This window comes from Ovis canadensis, chromosome 17, assembly GCF_042477335.2.
Source record: "Ovis canadensis isolate MfBH-ARS-UI-01 breed Bighorn chromosome 17, ARS-UI_OviCan_v2, whole genome shotgun sequence".
NCBI classification, from domain to species: domain Eukaryota; kingdom Metazoa; phylum Chordata; class Mammalia; order Artiodactyla; family Bovidae; genus Ovis; species Ovis canadensis.
Window position 1 is genome coordinate 14,503,810 of NC_091261.1, and position 14,884 is coordinate 14,518,693.

Here is a 14,884-nt window from a genome sequence, read left to right on the forward strand (position 1 = left end):
CATGTCCATCAAGTTGGTGATGCCATCCAATCATCTCATCTTCTGTTGTCCCCTTCTCCTCCCACCTTCAATCGCATCAGGGTCTTTTCAAATGTCAGTTCTTCGCATCAGGTGGCCAAAGTATTGGAGCTTCAGCATCAGTCCTTCCACTGTACATGCAGGACTGATCTCCTTTAGGATGGACTGGTTGGATCTCCCTGCAGTCCAAGGGACTCTCAAGAGTCTTCTCTAACACCACAGTTCAAAAGCATCAATTCTTTGGTGCTCAGCTTTCTTTATAGTCCAACTCTCACATCCATATTACTGGGAAAACCATAGCTTTGACTAGACAGACCTTTGTTGGCAAAGTAATGTCTCTGCTTTTTAATATGCTGTCTAGGTTGGTCATAGCTTTTCCTCCAAGGAGCAAGTGTCGTTTAATTTCATGGCTGCAGTCACCATCTGCAGAGCCAATTAATGGTTCTGATGCCTGGCTCTCATCAGTAGAATGACCTTAGATGCTGTGACAAAACCATAGGAGAAGGTCCACCATTCACCTGGCTATCATTTTTAATAGGTGGAAGAGAGGCGGATGGCAGAGACAAAAGTATATGAAAAGATGGCAGACGTTCATAAAGTTCAAAGATCTTAATGCATGGGATGATATCGAGGAAATGCAGAGTGCATCCAGGCATATGGCCATTTGGGTGGGAGGGCGGGGGCAGCAAGAGCTAACGCACAGCAACGTCAGGCCTGCAGCACGTCAGTCCCGAGGATCCCCTCTTCTGTTGAGTCCGACACGTCTGGCCTAGTAGTTACAAAGGCGGCACGTGGCTTGGCAGTCTCGGTCAGAACACCAGAAAATCTCAGCAAGGTACGAAGGCATTCCCCACATCCTCGGCTGACTCACCTGTGGGTACACGTCAATTCACTCCCGGAGGATTTCATTTTAAGTAGAATCACCACAATTACGTTTAATTTGTTAGATTTATAAGAATATCTAAGTGTATTAAAAATACATCTTTAACTACCTCAACTGTCATTCAGCAATTAATGTATAAAACAAGAATGAAATACAGCGGATCCTCAGTTCCATGGAAGCAGACTGGAAGGAACTTCAGCATTCTTGGGAGTGTGGTCCCTGGGGGCTCCTGGATCCCACCCCCTGCAGACGCCAAGGGACCATGGCACATTACACTTTAAAGTGTGGTAAAAAATAGTTAAGGGGTTTAACCAAGCTGGGCTTCCCTTGTGGCTCAGCTGGTAAAGAATCCACCTGCAATGCGGGAGACCTGGGTTCGATCCTGGGGTTGGCAAGATCCCCTGGAGAAGGGAAAGGCTACCCACTCCAGTGTTCTGGCCTGGAGAATTCCATGGACTGTATAGTCCATGGGGCCACAAAGAGTCGGACACGACTGAGCGGCCTTCCCTTTCACTTAACCAAGGTTGCAAATAGGACCAAACATTTAGCCAAGGCTCTTTTAAAAAGTAATTGCGCAAGAGAAACACCAATACGGTATATTAACACATATATATGGAATTTAGAAAGACGGTAACAATGACCCTATATGCAAGACAGCAAGAGACACAGATGTAAAGAACAGACTTTTGGACTCTGCAGGAGAAGGCAAGGGTGGGACGACATGAGAGAACAGCACTGAAACATGTATATTCACGGATGAGAAACATGACGAGGGCAAGTTTGATGCGTGAAGCAGGGCACTCAAAAGCCAGTGCTCTGGGACAAGCCAGAGGGATGGGGTGGGGAGGGAGGTGGGAGGGGTTCAGGATGGGGGACACATGGGCACCTGTGAGTGATTCATGTCAGTGTACGGCAAAAAGCACCACAATACTGTAAAGTAACTACCCTCCGATTAAAATAAATTAATTTTTAAAAAAGTAACTGCTCGTATCAGTTAGATTTAAACAGTAACATCATCTGTAAACTGAACCTCAAATCTCAAGGAAGAGCTCCATTTTTAATTTGTCTTTCTGTGAGCCAAGTCCCACATCAAAAACATACACAAAGAAAGCCCACCTACTCCTTGAAACTGTCAGTCAAGCTCTAAGTGACCCCGTGTATCCCAACCCCAAAGAAACCCCCTTCTGCCCGACCCTGCTCCCCTCTTGGCGTCTCCTGGTGTCTCTCTCACCCTCTCTGGCGCGTCCGCTGGCTCTGCTGCCTCCGGCACAGTCACTGCAGATTCCGTCTGTCCCCTGCTCTCTCGCCCAACAAGAGGGGCGACCCTGCCCTCTCGCCCGACACGCCGAAGCCACCCATGCTATCTCATTGGTGCAGGCGTCTCTGCACACCCACACGTGCAGCCAGTGCCTAGGTGCCCCCCGCACCCTCACACACAGCCCCTGCTGGGGGCTGCGTCTGCACACCACTCCCCATAGCACTGCTTAGGCCAGAAACCTGGAAACCAACCTCCCTGTGCCTTCTCACTCAGCCTCCCCCACAAACCCAGAACCCAGGCGTACTGAGCGGCTGTCTTCTGCAGCCCCTGGACGTGTTCACTTCCCTTCATTCCTAACACCCTAAGGACCGGGCCAGCACACTGCCCATGGGCCAAAACCAGCCTGTGTGTAGATAAAGTCCGGTTGGAACATGGCCACGCTCTCTCTGCAAACTGCCTGTGGCTGCCTTCAGGCTAAGAAGGCACAGTAGAGTCTACAGCCTACAAAACCAAAACAAACGCCTCTCTGGGCCTTTACAGAAAAAGCTGACAGACCTCTGCCCTGGTGGGAGGGAGGCGGAGGGGGCAGCAGGCTGGCATAGTAACTCCGTCCCGGTCTCCACGTGTCTACCCCTGTCCTCTCCTCTGCACTGTCCACAATGCATCAGGAATGAGTTTACTAACACACAAACCAGGTGACATCACTACCTGCTCAGAACCCATCCCAGACTGCCTGCTCAGCCAAAACCCCAAGTCCTTTACAGCACCAACAAACCCGGGCGCCTGCCTCTTCTCTACCTCCGTGTTTATGCTTCAGCTTCACCTACTTTCTGCTCCATTTTGCCGTCAACCTCTGAACGTGCTGTTTCTTTGCCTTGAACTCTCATTCCTAATCCATCCTCCGCTCCACCTAACTAAATCTGATTCATCCTTCACGTCCCAGCAGAAACACTACTCTTAGGGAGGTGGTCCTTGACAGCACCAGGGGGGTCAACGCCAATACTCACACTCAGGCCACAGGCCACGACACTACAGCAACCTGTTCAGGGCCTGCCTTCCCCAGCAGACCGTGGCACCCTGCCTGATGCTTCCTCCACAATATCTACCACTTAATCAGCACTCGGTAGACAGCTGATGTTGGAAGAGAAGGGGGTGCACCATCACAAATGCTCGCTTGAAAGGTCCAAGCCTGCTAGGGGCAAGAAACTAAAAATAAACAACGGCTCTAAAACAGAAGTGTGCATCGGAACCTGGTATTTGGCACGTACTTCTGATCTGAAACTTTCCCAAAAAAAAGTTTAAAGAGAAACCCATATCAACACGTTTACGATTAGGCTGGGTTTTGTTTAAGTAACCTATAACATTTTAACTATAGGTCTTAATCTGACAAGGCAATTTTCTTGCCTAAAATATTTCTTCACATGTTGAAATAAAGGTAAAAGTCCAAAATTATGACTTTGAACATGATTAAAAATCCTACCTGCACAGTAATTTGATTTTAGAGCCCACTATTTTGTCATTCTTGGTAAATTTCTGGATGAATGAATTCATAATTTATCATGTTAAATAAGATTCTTCTATCAGTTGGAACCATAACAAAAATAAACTATGTCGTTTTATTTGCTGCACAACATATTTCAGAGCCCCACAAGGGGGAGTGCCAGCACCTCCAAACTGCCCTTGAAGATGCAGGCTTCTCTCAAAGAGAAATTTAAATGTCCATGTCTCTTTCCCAAAAGAACAAAAGTATTGCACTCTTGACTTAAGAAGGGAAGCTATAACCAAAACATGAGCCGCTTGGGGCAACCACTGGCACACTGGGATAACAAATTCTCTCTGAAAGAGCCCCAGCTGAGCACATTTGTTTTAACCGCTTACGTAGACGTGTGCCTGGGCAGGTTATAAAAGAAAAACAAAAGCCTACTTTTCTTTTGAAACCTCCCACATTATTTTAACAAATTAGTTCATAAATTTGATGGCTAAAAGAAACAATACCTCCTCAGCAGTTTTCACATAAGTGTACGGTATTATTCCTTTTTAGAAGGTGGGAAAAGATGCAGTCTGTAGGACTTAAATGACTTATCAAAGGTCCCCAAAGGTTAGCTAGTGGAAAAACAGGGGGGAAAGTAAAAGCAGTTCTTTTATTGAGTCATCAGTATTTTTTCCACGTAACTCTGAACAGGTCATGCTTATTTCTCAGGTACTTGCAAGCCTAAAAACTCTTCAACATGAAAACATGTCTTAGAAAACCATACCAAGAGAGAATGCAACTGTCAAGAAAATAGCCCTGTTAAGATGCCTTTTGTATGGCATGTATTTCCAAGGTTTTGTGGAGAAGTGGTCTAAACTTAGGGAATGAGATGAAAGAGAAAAAAATTACCTCCCTCTACTTGCTTAAAAAACTGGTCTTTGTGTACCAGGCCAGGAGCACAGGGTGATTCTGGGGGGCTGTGTGCAATCAAACAGGAAAGATAAACGATGGGCTGAAAGTTCTAAGTCACTGGAGACGATTTTCATTGACAAGAAAGAACAAACCATATCCTGACAAAAGTATAGGAGAGTCTATAATGCATTAACTCAGAATGAACAAGAGACTTGAAATTACGATGTTTCCATTAATGATCAGACGTGAAAACGTCTCATTTACAGAATACGATGCATGAAATACAAAAGAATTTCTCGGATAAACCCCAATTACTTAGATTTCCTTTCACGGTTTTCCTCACACGTGTTGACTCTCTTTAAACACGTTTACTTGTGTGGCTGCACGCCGTCTCAGTGACACCATGCAGGGTCCTCATCTGCAGCGCATGAACGCTTGGTTGCGGCATGTGGGACCTAGCTCCCTGATTGGGGATCAAACCTGGGGGCCCTGCACTGGGGGCCCGGAGCTTTAGCCACTGGACAACCAGGAGGTCCCCCTTTCACAATTCTGAATGCTAAACCGCAGAGGTCTTATCCAGGTAAATCTCTTCTGCCCACATGTGTCTTTGGAACACAGAGCCCACGTAAGTCACGTGACCGTTCCAGCCAGTGGCCCACTCCCAGGGTGCTAGCACTTTCCTGGTCCCTTCTACGCAGCACTCACACTCTTTAACGAAGTCCTACGGTAGCGTCTCCTGTGCAGCAGACAGGCTCAGCTGGCTCACCAACAGGTGCTGCAGGGTTAACTTACCCCGGTACTAACCAGCCCTCACCACTACCACTAACCTGGTTTTCACATATGTAACCACTGAAACAGAATTTACTTACGTTGCCAGGCCCACTCACTAAAATATCTGTAAAATCCTAAGAACTGGCTGAAATGAGTTTATTTATTTAAGGGAAAAGGGTTCAGCACACATATCAGATTTTTCCTTATCCACATCGTTTTAGGAAAGGTGGTGCAGCCAAGTGACTCTGCAGTCAACACAGATTCAAGATGACACCCCAGACATGAAACCTTGGGGATATTCTCCATGAGCCTTTTCCAGGACTCAGCTTTCTCTTGCATAAAGCAGAGGTAATGGGCTCATGGCCATGTCAGCAGCGTTAAATGAGACCCATGCCAATCATAGCACACCAAACAGACCCTCAGAAGGGAGCATTTGCTTGTTTATTCACAACTAATGCATTCAATTAATGAAATCCCACAAGTAACTTAAATGCTTCTAGAAAGTATTTTATTTTCTCCACGCCCAAGCTGTTAGACGGGGGGACTTTCCTGGTGGTCCAGGGGTTAAGAACCCGCCTTGCAACACAGGGGCACATGCTCGATTCCACAAGCCTCAGGGCATCTAAGCCGGTCAGCTGCAACCAAGACCCAGTGAAGCCAAATAAATGGGTTTTTTTAAGTTGTTAGAAAAGAAACTCCTCTCTCCCAAACCTTTGGTTTCCAAGAGAAGGGACTTTCTTTCCCCCTTAAACGCTTCAAATTCTTCTTGTCTTACCTCATAATTGGTTCAGAACACAAGAAAAGAGACAGAAGTCATTCACTGCACTCCACCTCCCTCTCCCCCCCCCCGAAATGTGCCAGGAATCATGAAAGACTACACGCAGCGGGGAGAGCAAGCTAACACTGACTATGAAGACGTCCAGTTGGACCAAGCGGCAGCGGCCTGCCCAACGTTCTGGCCTCTCCAGCCGGCAGCAGGCTCGAGCTGCCACAGCCGGGCTGGCAGCTTCAGGGCCACACTGGGCCTCCACCGCAGCGGGTCACGGTGGCTCAACCCGACAGCAAGCAGCTATTTTATACAATGGCTGATGCCAGGCCTTAAGCAAAGGCAAGGGAGCCCTGAAGGCCTGGCCCGTCCTTGAGCGGGGGGCCCCGGCCCTGCATGAGTTCAGGAGCAGCACCACACGGCTCTGACCCAAGGCGGCACGGCACAGAGGGGACCGTGAACAAAAGGGCGTCTCCGTGGGAGACAGTATGGTGGCTCCTCAAAGAGGTAAACGCGGAACCGCAGCATGCTCCAGCGGATCCGCTCCTGGGTTCACGCCCGGAAGTGACAGGAGGGGCTCCAACAGGTATTTCTACACCTAGACTCACAGCAGCATTATCCACAGTAGCCAGATGGAGACAGCCCAAAACCCACAGACAGCTGAAGAATAAACACGAGATAAACACCGAAGGGAGTATTCTTCAGTCAACAGGGGAGGGAATTCTGACACCTGCTACCACGTGGCTAACCCTTGAAGACAATGTGCTAAATGAGAAAGGCCAGCCACCAAAGGACAAACGTTTAAAACAACTCTTATGTATATTTCATTACAATTTGAAATCCTTTTTTTTTTTTTTTTTTTTTTGGCTGCACCACACGACATTAAGGATCACAGCTGCCTGACCAGGGATCGAACCTGCACCCCGTGCAATGGAGTGCAGAGTTCAACCACTGACCTCCAGGGAAATCCCCGAAAGGACAAATGCGGTACGAATCCACGTATGCGGGGACACAGGACGGTCAAATTGGGGGCAGAAAGTAGAATAATGTTTACAAGGGACTAAGGAGGAATCGCTGCTTAATGGGGGCAGGGTTTCAGTGTGGGTGGACAAAGAAGTTGTGGGGGTGGACGGTAGTGATAGCCACACAGCAATGTGAGTGTAATTCATGCCACTGAACTGTACACCTAAAAACGGCTAAAATGGTAAACGAATCGGGGGTTACACATAGTTTACCACAGGAAAAAGGGGGGGCGAGAAAAACAAAACAAAAAGGTATCCCAGAGTCAGGACCCTCTTCAAGATAGAGAGAGCATCCAGAACACGAAGGCAGCTGTGCTGAATCCAACGCCAGGCAGGCAGTATGGACAGGCTGCTCCAAATGCTGTTCCTTTTTATGCATTATCTTGGCCAGGAGTCAGAACTGTGAAAGGGTTTGTTGACTTTCATGTGGTTGGTCCACAGACTCAAGAATTCCTCTCTAACTCACTGGCCCCACAGCTAACAACCATCTAAATGCCAACTGCCACTTCCGATTTTCAAGATCCAAAGAGGTAGACATATCCAGGGGTAGCAGCTCTTATACCTAAAGAGGCAATAAGGGTATTCTTATTAAAGAGACACGCTGTCATCTCGGGTTGAGTCAGAGAAGCAACTAACAAAAGTACTGCGCGCATGGAGAAGGCAACCGCTGGAACGATCAGGCTCACACCAGAAATCAGAGAGGTTACAGAAACATTCTCATTTTCCTATCAGGACAAGAGGAACTAAAACAAAACAACAAAAAAAGGAAGGCAGACTGATGAAGCAGGAGGGGAGAGGGCTGCCCTCTGGAGAAAGGCTGACACCTCTGGCAACAACACACAAAGGTATAACAGAAAAGGAGATCATGCTGCTTGGGTCAACGGGCAGCCAGGGACAGCCTGCAGTCGAACTCAAGCGACGCAGCTGCATCTTTGTGCTTGCCTGAGCTTTAAGGAAACCACCAAAACTCCCCTACTAAAGGAAGACAAGCAAGATCTCAGAGGACTGGAATTGCTCCTTCAAAAGGCAGCAGGATTCAGCTCTAGGAGCTATGGGGAAACTCACTTCTAAAGCCAGGCAGAGAACCTGCAGTGAGACAAATGAGGACCTATGTGCATCTCTAAAGACGGAGACAGCTCTGCCAAGGACTGCACAAACTGGAAGGCCGCGAGGCAGGGAGACGGGAGGACGAGGCCTGTGCCCCGAGGGAACACGTTCCCAGAGTCTAGGGGATCAGGGCCCAGTCTGAGAGAAGGCACAGCACTGAGGAGACCCATTCAAGGGGAACCAGGGAGAACAGGCAGACTGACCCCAGCCCTGTATTCGACGCTGGCCTGATGGGAGGGCGTCACCAACATACGAGCACCCAGTCAGTGTGGGGAACAGAAGCAAACTCGGCAGGCCCAGACCCCAGCCACTGTACCTCTCTTGCTTTGGGAGAACTCTCAAGAAAATATCTAGAGGACCCTCTCGAGGAAACACTACTTCTAGACCAAAAAAGAAGGAAAAGGTTAAAAGCGGGCAGTGGGGGTGCACCAATTACAGCACCCAGCAGGAGCTGACAAGCGGTAGGGACAACGGCTGCAAAAGCAGCTGGTTAAACAGAAACTCATCCGAGCCTCCCTGACGGAAGAGGGGACAGGAATAAACCAGCACAGCCTGAGGGCAAAGAATGGCAGACGCACAAGCCGGAGGAGGGGGCACGGGACTGCGGCCCAGGTGCTAACCCCCGACTGGGCCCCCAGCCCCCAGCATGCCAACCACAGTTCCCCGTCAGGAGTCTGCTGCAAACAAGCTCCACCCGAAACCAGCAGGATGAGAAGGAACCACCTTCCCAAAGAGCAGATTCCAGGACCCTCTGCGAGAGGCGGGGAAGCCACATCCCACATCAGGCACAGGTCTCAAAGTACCCCCACCCGCCACTCCATCCCGAAGTATAAATAGAGCAGGGCTCCGCTCTGCAGAGGAACGCCTGCCCCACGGGCTCCCTGCAGAAGGGAGGGGACAGACGCGCGGCCACCGCAAGCCTCTCGGAGTCGCTTCCCAAGAGAGGAGGTGGCAGGCGCAGGCGTCTCCTCCTCCGATTCCCCTCTGGACAGGCAACCTCCAACCGTGGAGCTTAGGTCCAGCGGTGAGGACTCCACCTTTTAATGCAGGGGGTGCGGGTTCAATCCCTGGTCAGAGTTTTTTGCCTCATGGCCAAAAAAACAAAACATAAAAAAGACAGAAGCAATACTGTAACATATTCAATGAAAACTTTATTAAAAAAAAAAAAAGGGCACAGGTCTTAGGCTCAGAACAACTGGCACAAACTGAAGCTGAAACCAGAGGGTGCTCTCTCTCGGCCCTGCAGCCCTCCCTCTGGCAAGTGACGAAATACTGGGAACAGTTCTGCTCAGAATTCATGCCCTGAGGGCTGGGGGGCATGTTTTCCAAATTTGGTGCATGTAAGGTTGACAATGTAATACTCCTACGTGTCAGAATTCTAGATCAAGAGAGACTTGGTGTTGAACTGCTGTGACTCCTGAAGCCCCCGGGGAGGCACACACATCCTCGCAGGGAGGGGTGGCGGCAGGGGGTGTGCCAGGCTGGGGCTGCTGGAGCTCCCCAGCTGCACACAGGCACGGAGCCCCTCTCTAACACAAAAGACAAAATAAGGAATCAGGGAGGACTTCAAATTCTCTGCATGTTAACTCACAGGCCAACAAAATCTGATATGGGACTAGAGCCTCCAACTTTCATGTTGTGCCAGGGACTGAATCTCTGAATTTTAAATTTCTCCCTGAGAGTTTTCATAGTAGGAGAGAGCTGATACACAAAAACTTTTTAAAGTGATAAATGCATTTCGACTGTGTGCCAGATACTAGGTTCTAAGCTTTTTACATGTATTAATTTATTCAACAGCTACAGCACTCCTAGGAGGTAGCACTACTATCTGTATTATAAACGGAGACATAAAAAGGTTAGGTAATCTGGCCAAGATTACTCAGAACCAAGACTTTAATCCAAGTGGGTTTTAGAATTCACTTTATTTACTATACTATACAGGTCTAGGATGGCGCATCCATACAAGGCTGGAGTTGTGTTTTTAATTGGAATATCTTAATTCTGTTATTTGAGCCTCTTTCAAAGCTCTGGGGAGCTATATTGGATACTCAAAAAGAATCTGGGATGGGAACCATGAGGACATGCCCCTTAGGCTCAGGGCACAGAGCGGCTTTGGAGCAGATTACTGACGAATTACTATGGTGCAGCTGAGAGCTTCCCAGGGCAAACCCCACTGTGCGCCCCAGTAGTCCGCAAGGAACAAAAAAGAGGGCTGGTAAACCGATGGGAGAAGGAACAGCCTCGGAAAGGAAGGTGTATGGCCACCAGCAGTCAGCTCACCTCGCAATCGGGGGTTGGGGGTAGAGGGGAGGCTTAACCACAGATAAGTCCAACGTGTCAAAGGCACAAATCCGAGGAGCCAGTGGAATAAGAAAATTAAACAGGGGTACTCCTGCCCCTCTGCCCCAGCCTGCCCTCCCCTCAAGGCAGAGGCAGCCACCTACGACTGGGCCAGACAATGAGCCTGTACTGCAGGCAGGGTGACAGGGTGGGGACTATCGGAGGAGCTGGTTTCTTTTCTCCTTCTCTCTACATCCTGGGGAAGGGTGCTTGTCCTGGATTCAAACATCCCTTCCCCAAGAGGAAAAGCAGATGGCCAACAGGCAATGAACAGATCACTGCTAATCATCAGGGGAAAGAAAGCAAATCAAAACCACAGGAGGTATCACCTCACGCCTGTCAGAACGGTTTTCCTCAAAAGACCACAAATCACAAGTGCTGGTGAGGATGCAGAGAAGAGGGAACCCCTGTGCACTCTAGGTGGGAATGTAAATTGGTGCAGCCACTCTGAAAAGCCAGGGCTTCCCTGGTGGTTCAGACAGTAAGAAAAATCCACCTGCAGTGCTCGATCCCTGGGCTGGCAAGATCCCCTGCAGGAGCGCACAGGAAACCACTCCGGTGTTCTAGCCTGGAGAATCTCCACGGACACAAAAGCCTTGTAGGCTACAGTCCGTGGGGTGGCAAAGAGTCAGACACAACCAAGTGACTATCACAGACAACGTGGAAAACAGTCTGGAGGTTTCTCAAAGAACTGAAAAGAGAATTACCATGCGATCCAGCAATTCCTCCCCTGGGTATATATCTAAAATATACAAAAACGCTAATTTAAAAAGATACAAGCGTCCCAACGTTCCTAGCAGCATTATTTACACCTGTCAAGATATGGAAGCAACGACAGATAAATGGCTAACGGTGGAATACACACGTACAATGGAATACTACTCAGCCACGAAAAGCATGGAATTTTGCCATCTGGAACAACATGGATGGGCTTAGAGATTATTATGTAAGTGAAGTCAGACAAATATGGTATGGCCTCACGCACATGTAGAATCTAAAAACTACAGCTAACCAGTGAGTCAGACAGAAAAATAAACAGACTCACAGACATAAAGAACAAACCAGTGGTTACCATTGGGGAGAGGGAAAGAGTCAGAGGGGGAAGATTGAGAGATACAAACCATTCTGTCCCATAAACTAAGCTGCAAGGATACACTGTACAACACAGAGAATACAGGCACTATTTCACAACTAGAAATGAAGTATAACCTGTGAATCACTATATTTAGTGTACACTTGTAACTTACATAACACTACACATCAACCTTTCCTCAACTTGTAAAGAAGTCCCTTCCAATGGGCCACACCAAGGTCTGCCCTTGGGGACAGGGAGTTAGCACCTCTGACTCTCTCATGTCAGCTGACACAGGGAATGCGGCTTATCAGTAATATAAAGAAGGCATTTCAGTGTTCCAGCTTCTGATTCTTATCCACCAGTCAGAACTCAAGGGGAGAAGTGCTGTTTATCGGACATGTTCAAATCTTCTAACAAAAGCTTCTAGAATATTCGACCACAGTTAATGTTGGCAGGACAACAAAAAAAGATCCATGAACCTCCCTGCTGACGCAGTGCTAAAGAGTCTGGGTGCCAACGCAGGGACACAGGCTCAATCCCTGGTCCAGGAAGACCCTACGTGCCTCAGGGCAGCTAAGCCTGTGCACCACAGCTACTGAGCCAGGGCTCTGGAGTACACGCTCCGCATCAAGAGGGGCCAGCACCACGAGCAGCCCACTGGCCGCAACGGGAGAGCAGCCTGCGTGCAGCAACGAAGACCCGAAGGAAATTAGCTAACTAATTAAAAAAAAGACTCCTTTCATAACTTTGTCAATAGCTGAAACTGTACTTTCTTGCTTTTTAAGGTGATTTATTCAGTCCCTAGGGAGGCCTGGCACACTGCAGTTCACGACTGAACAGAAACAATTCAACCCTCAAGCATTTATTTACTACAAGTTATGTGATGAGGCTCTGTGCCAGGTGATAAAATACTGATTAGAACATGACTGCTGCTCCTAAGGTGCTTATAATCTTAGTGAAGGAAAACACACACAACCAAAAAACCTTCCAGCATATTATTCTTGCTATGATTGGGGTCTCTCAGATTCTTCAGTAAGGAGCTAGTCAATTTTCCCAGGAGGCAAAAAAGGGACCAAGCAAATGCTGAGTTAACAGAGGGACCAGGAAACTGTTCTAGAACGCTGTCTGCTCTGCCGAGAGAACAGAGACTTGAGAGCTGCAGGGGCTGATGGGTGGAGCTGGGGGGAGAAGGCTCCTGGCTGGGGGGGTCGAGGTTATACCACACCCACAGCTCTGGGTATTTTCCTGGGCTCCACCACGGCCCCTCCTGGCTGCTACTCGACAACCGTCTATCTCTTCCCAAGTTCCCATCCCACCGAATCATTTTCACTGGAGGCTCCAATGAAAAAAAAAAATTTTTTTTTTTAACAAAGCAGTTTCTTTGCTTTAAAAGCTGTATTCTGAGGTCGGTAGGTAATGCAATATATTTTCCTAACATACAGTAATAACTCTCCAGAGTTGGACGGCCTAATGTTCTTATGTTTTTTTAAAAAAAAAAAGATAATTTTTATCAGGCAAATTAGTGTCAAATTAAAAACATTATGATTCTACCCAGACTGTTAGGAATTCATAACTATCACACCCAGAAGAGCTGTGTATTTCATTTAACTAATTATGCAAGATCTCAGGAAAACACGGCAGCTACCGAGGCCTTTAACCTTCCCCTGCTTTTATTTTCCAGCTCCAGATCCTCGTTCAGACCTTTGCAACTGGTGAGTGAGAAACCCGCCCCTTTCCACTTCTCCGTCAAACTGTGGCTGAAGCTGTTCCTGTCTCCTCCCAGCAGAGTTTACAGCTTCCCTTGCCCACAGCCACCCTCACTTGACAGGGATCAGCACCTCGGCGGCGGTGGCGAGGCGCAGGACAACACTTGGGGTGACCCCCCCACAGCCTGGCCCTGCAGCCCAGCCCACACCTGTCCCCGCGGCAGGGGCAGGGGGGAGGGTGCAGGGGGAAGGCAGCAGACCCGGCGGCGCGCCCAAGCCAGCCTGCGCCAGGCTTAACCGGGCAGGAACACCAGGGCTGAGGTACATTAGATACCACCCAGAAGATCCAGAAATAATCTCCCCTTTACACAATCTAGTAACAGGATGCCGTGCCGGGGGAGAGCTCAGCAAGGAGGTGAGGAAACGTGCCTCTTGGTCCCTGTGCTGAGGCCCTCGTGCCCAGCTCCAACTTTTCACTTCTCTGGTTTCCTGCGCTCTCTTAAAATTACGCGGTAACTTCTTATCATCACAATCTCCCTTTGAGAGACTTCAATACTATGATACCATCTTAGGACACACATATAAAGAAAAAGAACTTTTACTTGGTGGGAACTGTGTGTCATCGGTTTTCCTTTACCTTTAAAGCCTCTCTGTTTCCCATACTGCCTTATAATTCCATCTTTAACAATAAATATTATTTTACAGTGATTCCAGTAATAATAATTTAACTCTCTGAGACAACGTCATTGTTTTAGGGACCTTATATGCCAGATTCTAAGAGAATGCTAATTTTAAATTCTTTTTTTGCCCAAATAAATCACTCAAATGTTTCTCAAACCTCAGTGGCTTGGATCCAAAACAACACTAAAGAAAAATGTTTAAAAAAAAAAAAAATAGAATTTCTTGGGACTTTCCTGGTGGTCCAGTGGTTAAGACTCTGTTTCTACCTCAGGAGGCACAAGTGTGATCCGTGGTCCGGGAACCAAGATCCCGCATGCCGCATGGCACAGCCAAAACCCAAATGAATAAAAACAGAACTTCCTGCTTTTTCATGAGCCTAACACAACTCTATTTACATATTATATCCCACTATCTACTTTATAGTTATAATCACAGAATGCAGTCTAGCTTATATTCTACCATTTGCTTGCAGACATTTCTACGTAGCATTATAACTAATTTCGAACAATGACTTAATACTGTACTATGCTGACACACTTATCAAACCCTTCTCCCATGTTTGAGCCTTTAAGCTGTTTCTACTGTTTTTGCCATTATACAAATGCTGCAAAAAATTTTTTATCTGCATTTATCTTTCCTGGAACATCAATTACGAAGTCAACAATATGAAATCATTACCTGGGGAAAAATTTAAAGCAAACTGAGCCGGGACTGCCGATCCTAGCTGTATCCTCAACTTCCACCAAGTAACCTAAACTCTAAGACCATTCTACAATTTCTAAAATAAGAATTTTAATACCATCTGCCCTGGTAGTAAATCTGTAGAAGGCCATCTGGTTGATGTGGTGAAAAGGTGAACTCACACAAATCTTGG

General features: G+C 47.7%; 1 protein-coding gene across 6 annotated transcripts in view; it reads right to left on the reverse strand.

The window, feature by feature from the left end:
• The window catches only part of TMEM131L (transmembrane 131 like), a 174,517-nt gene that overhangs the window by 54,401 nt on the left and 105,232 nt on the right, over positions 1–14,884 (reverse strand). The window lies entirely within an intron of this gene.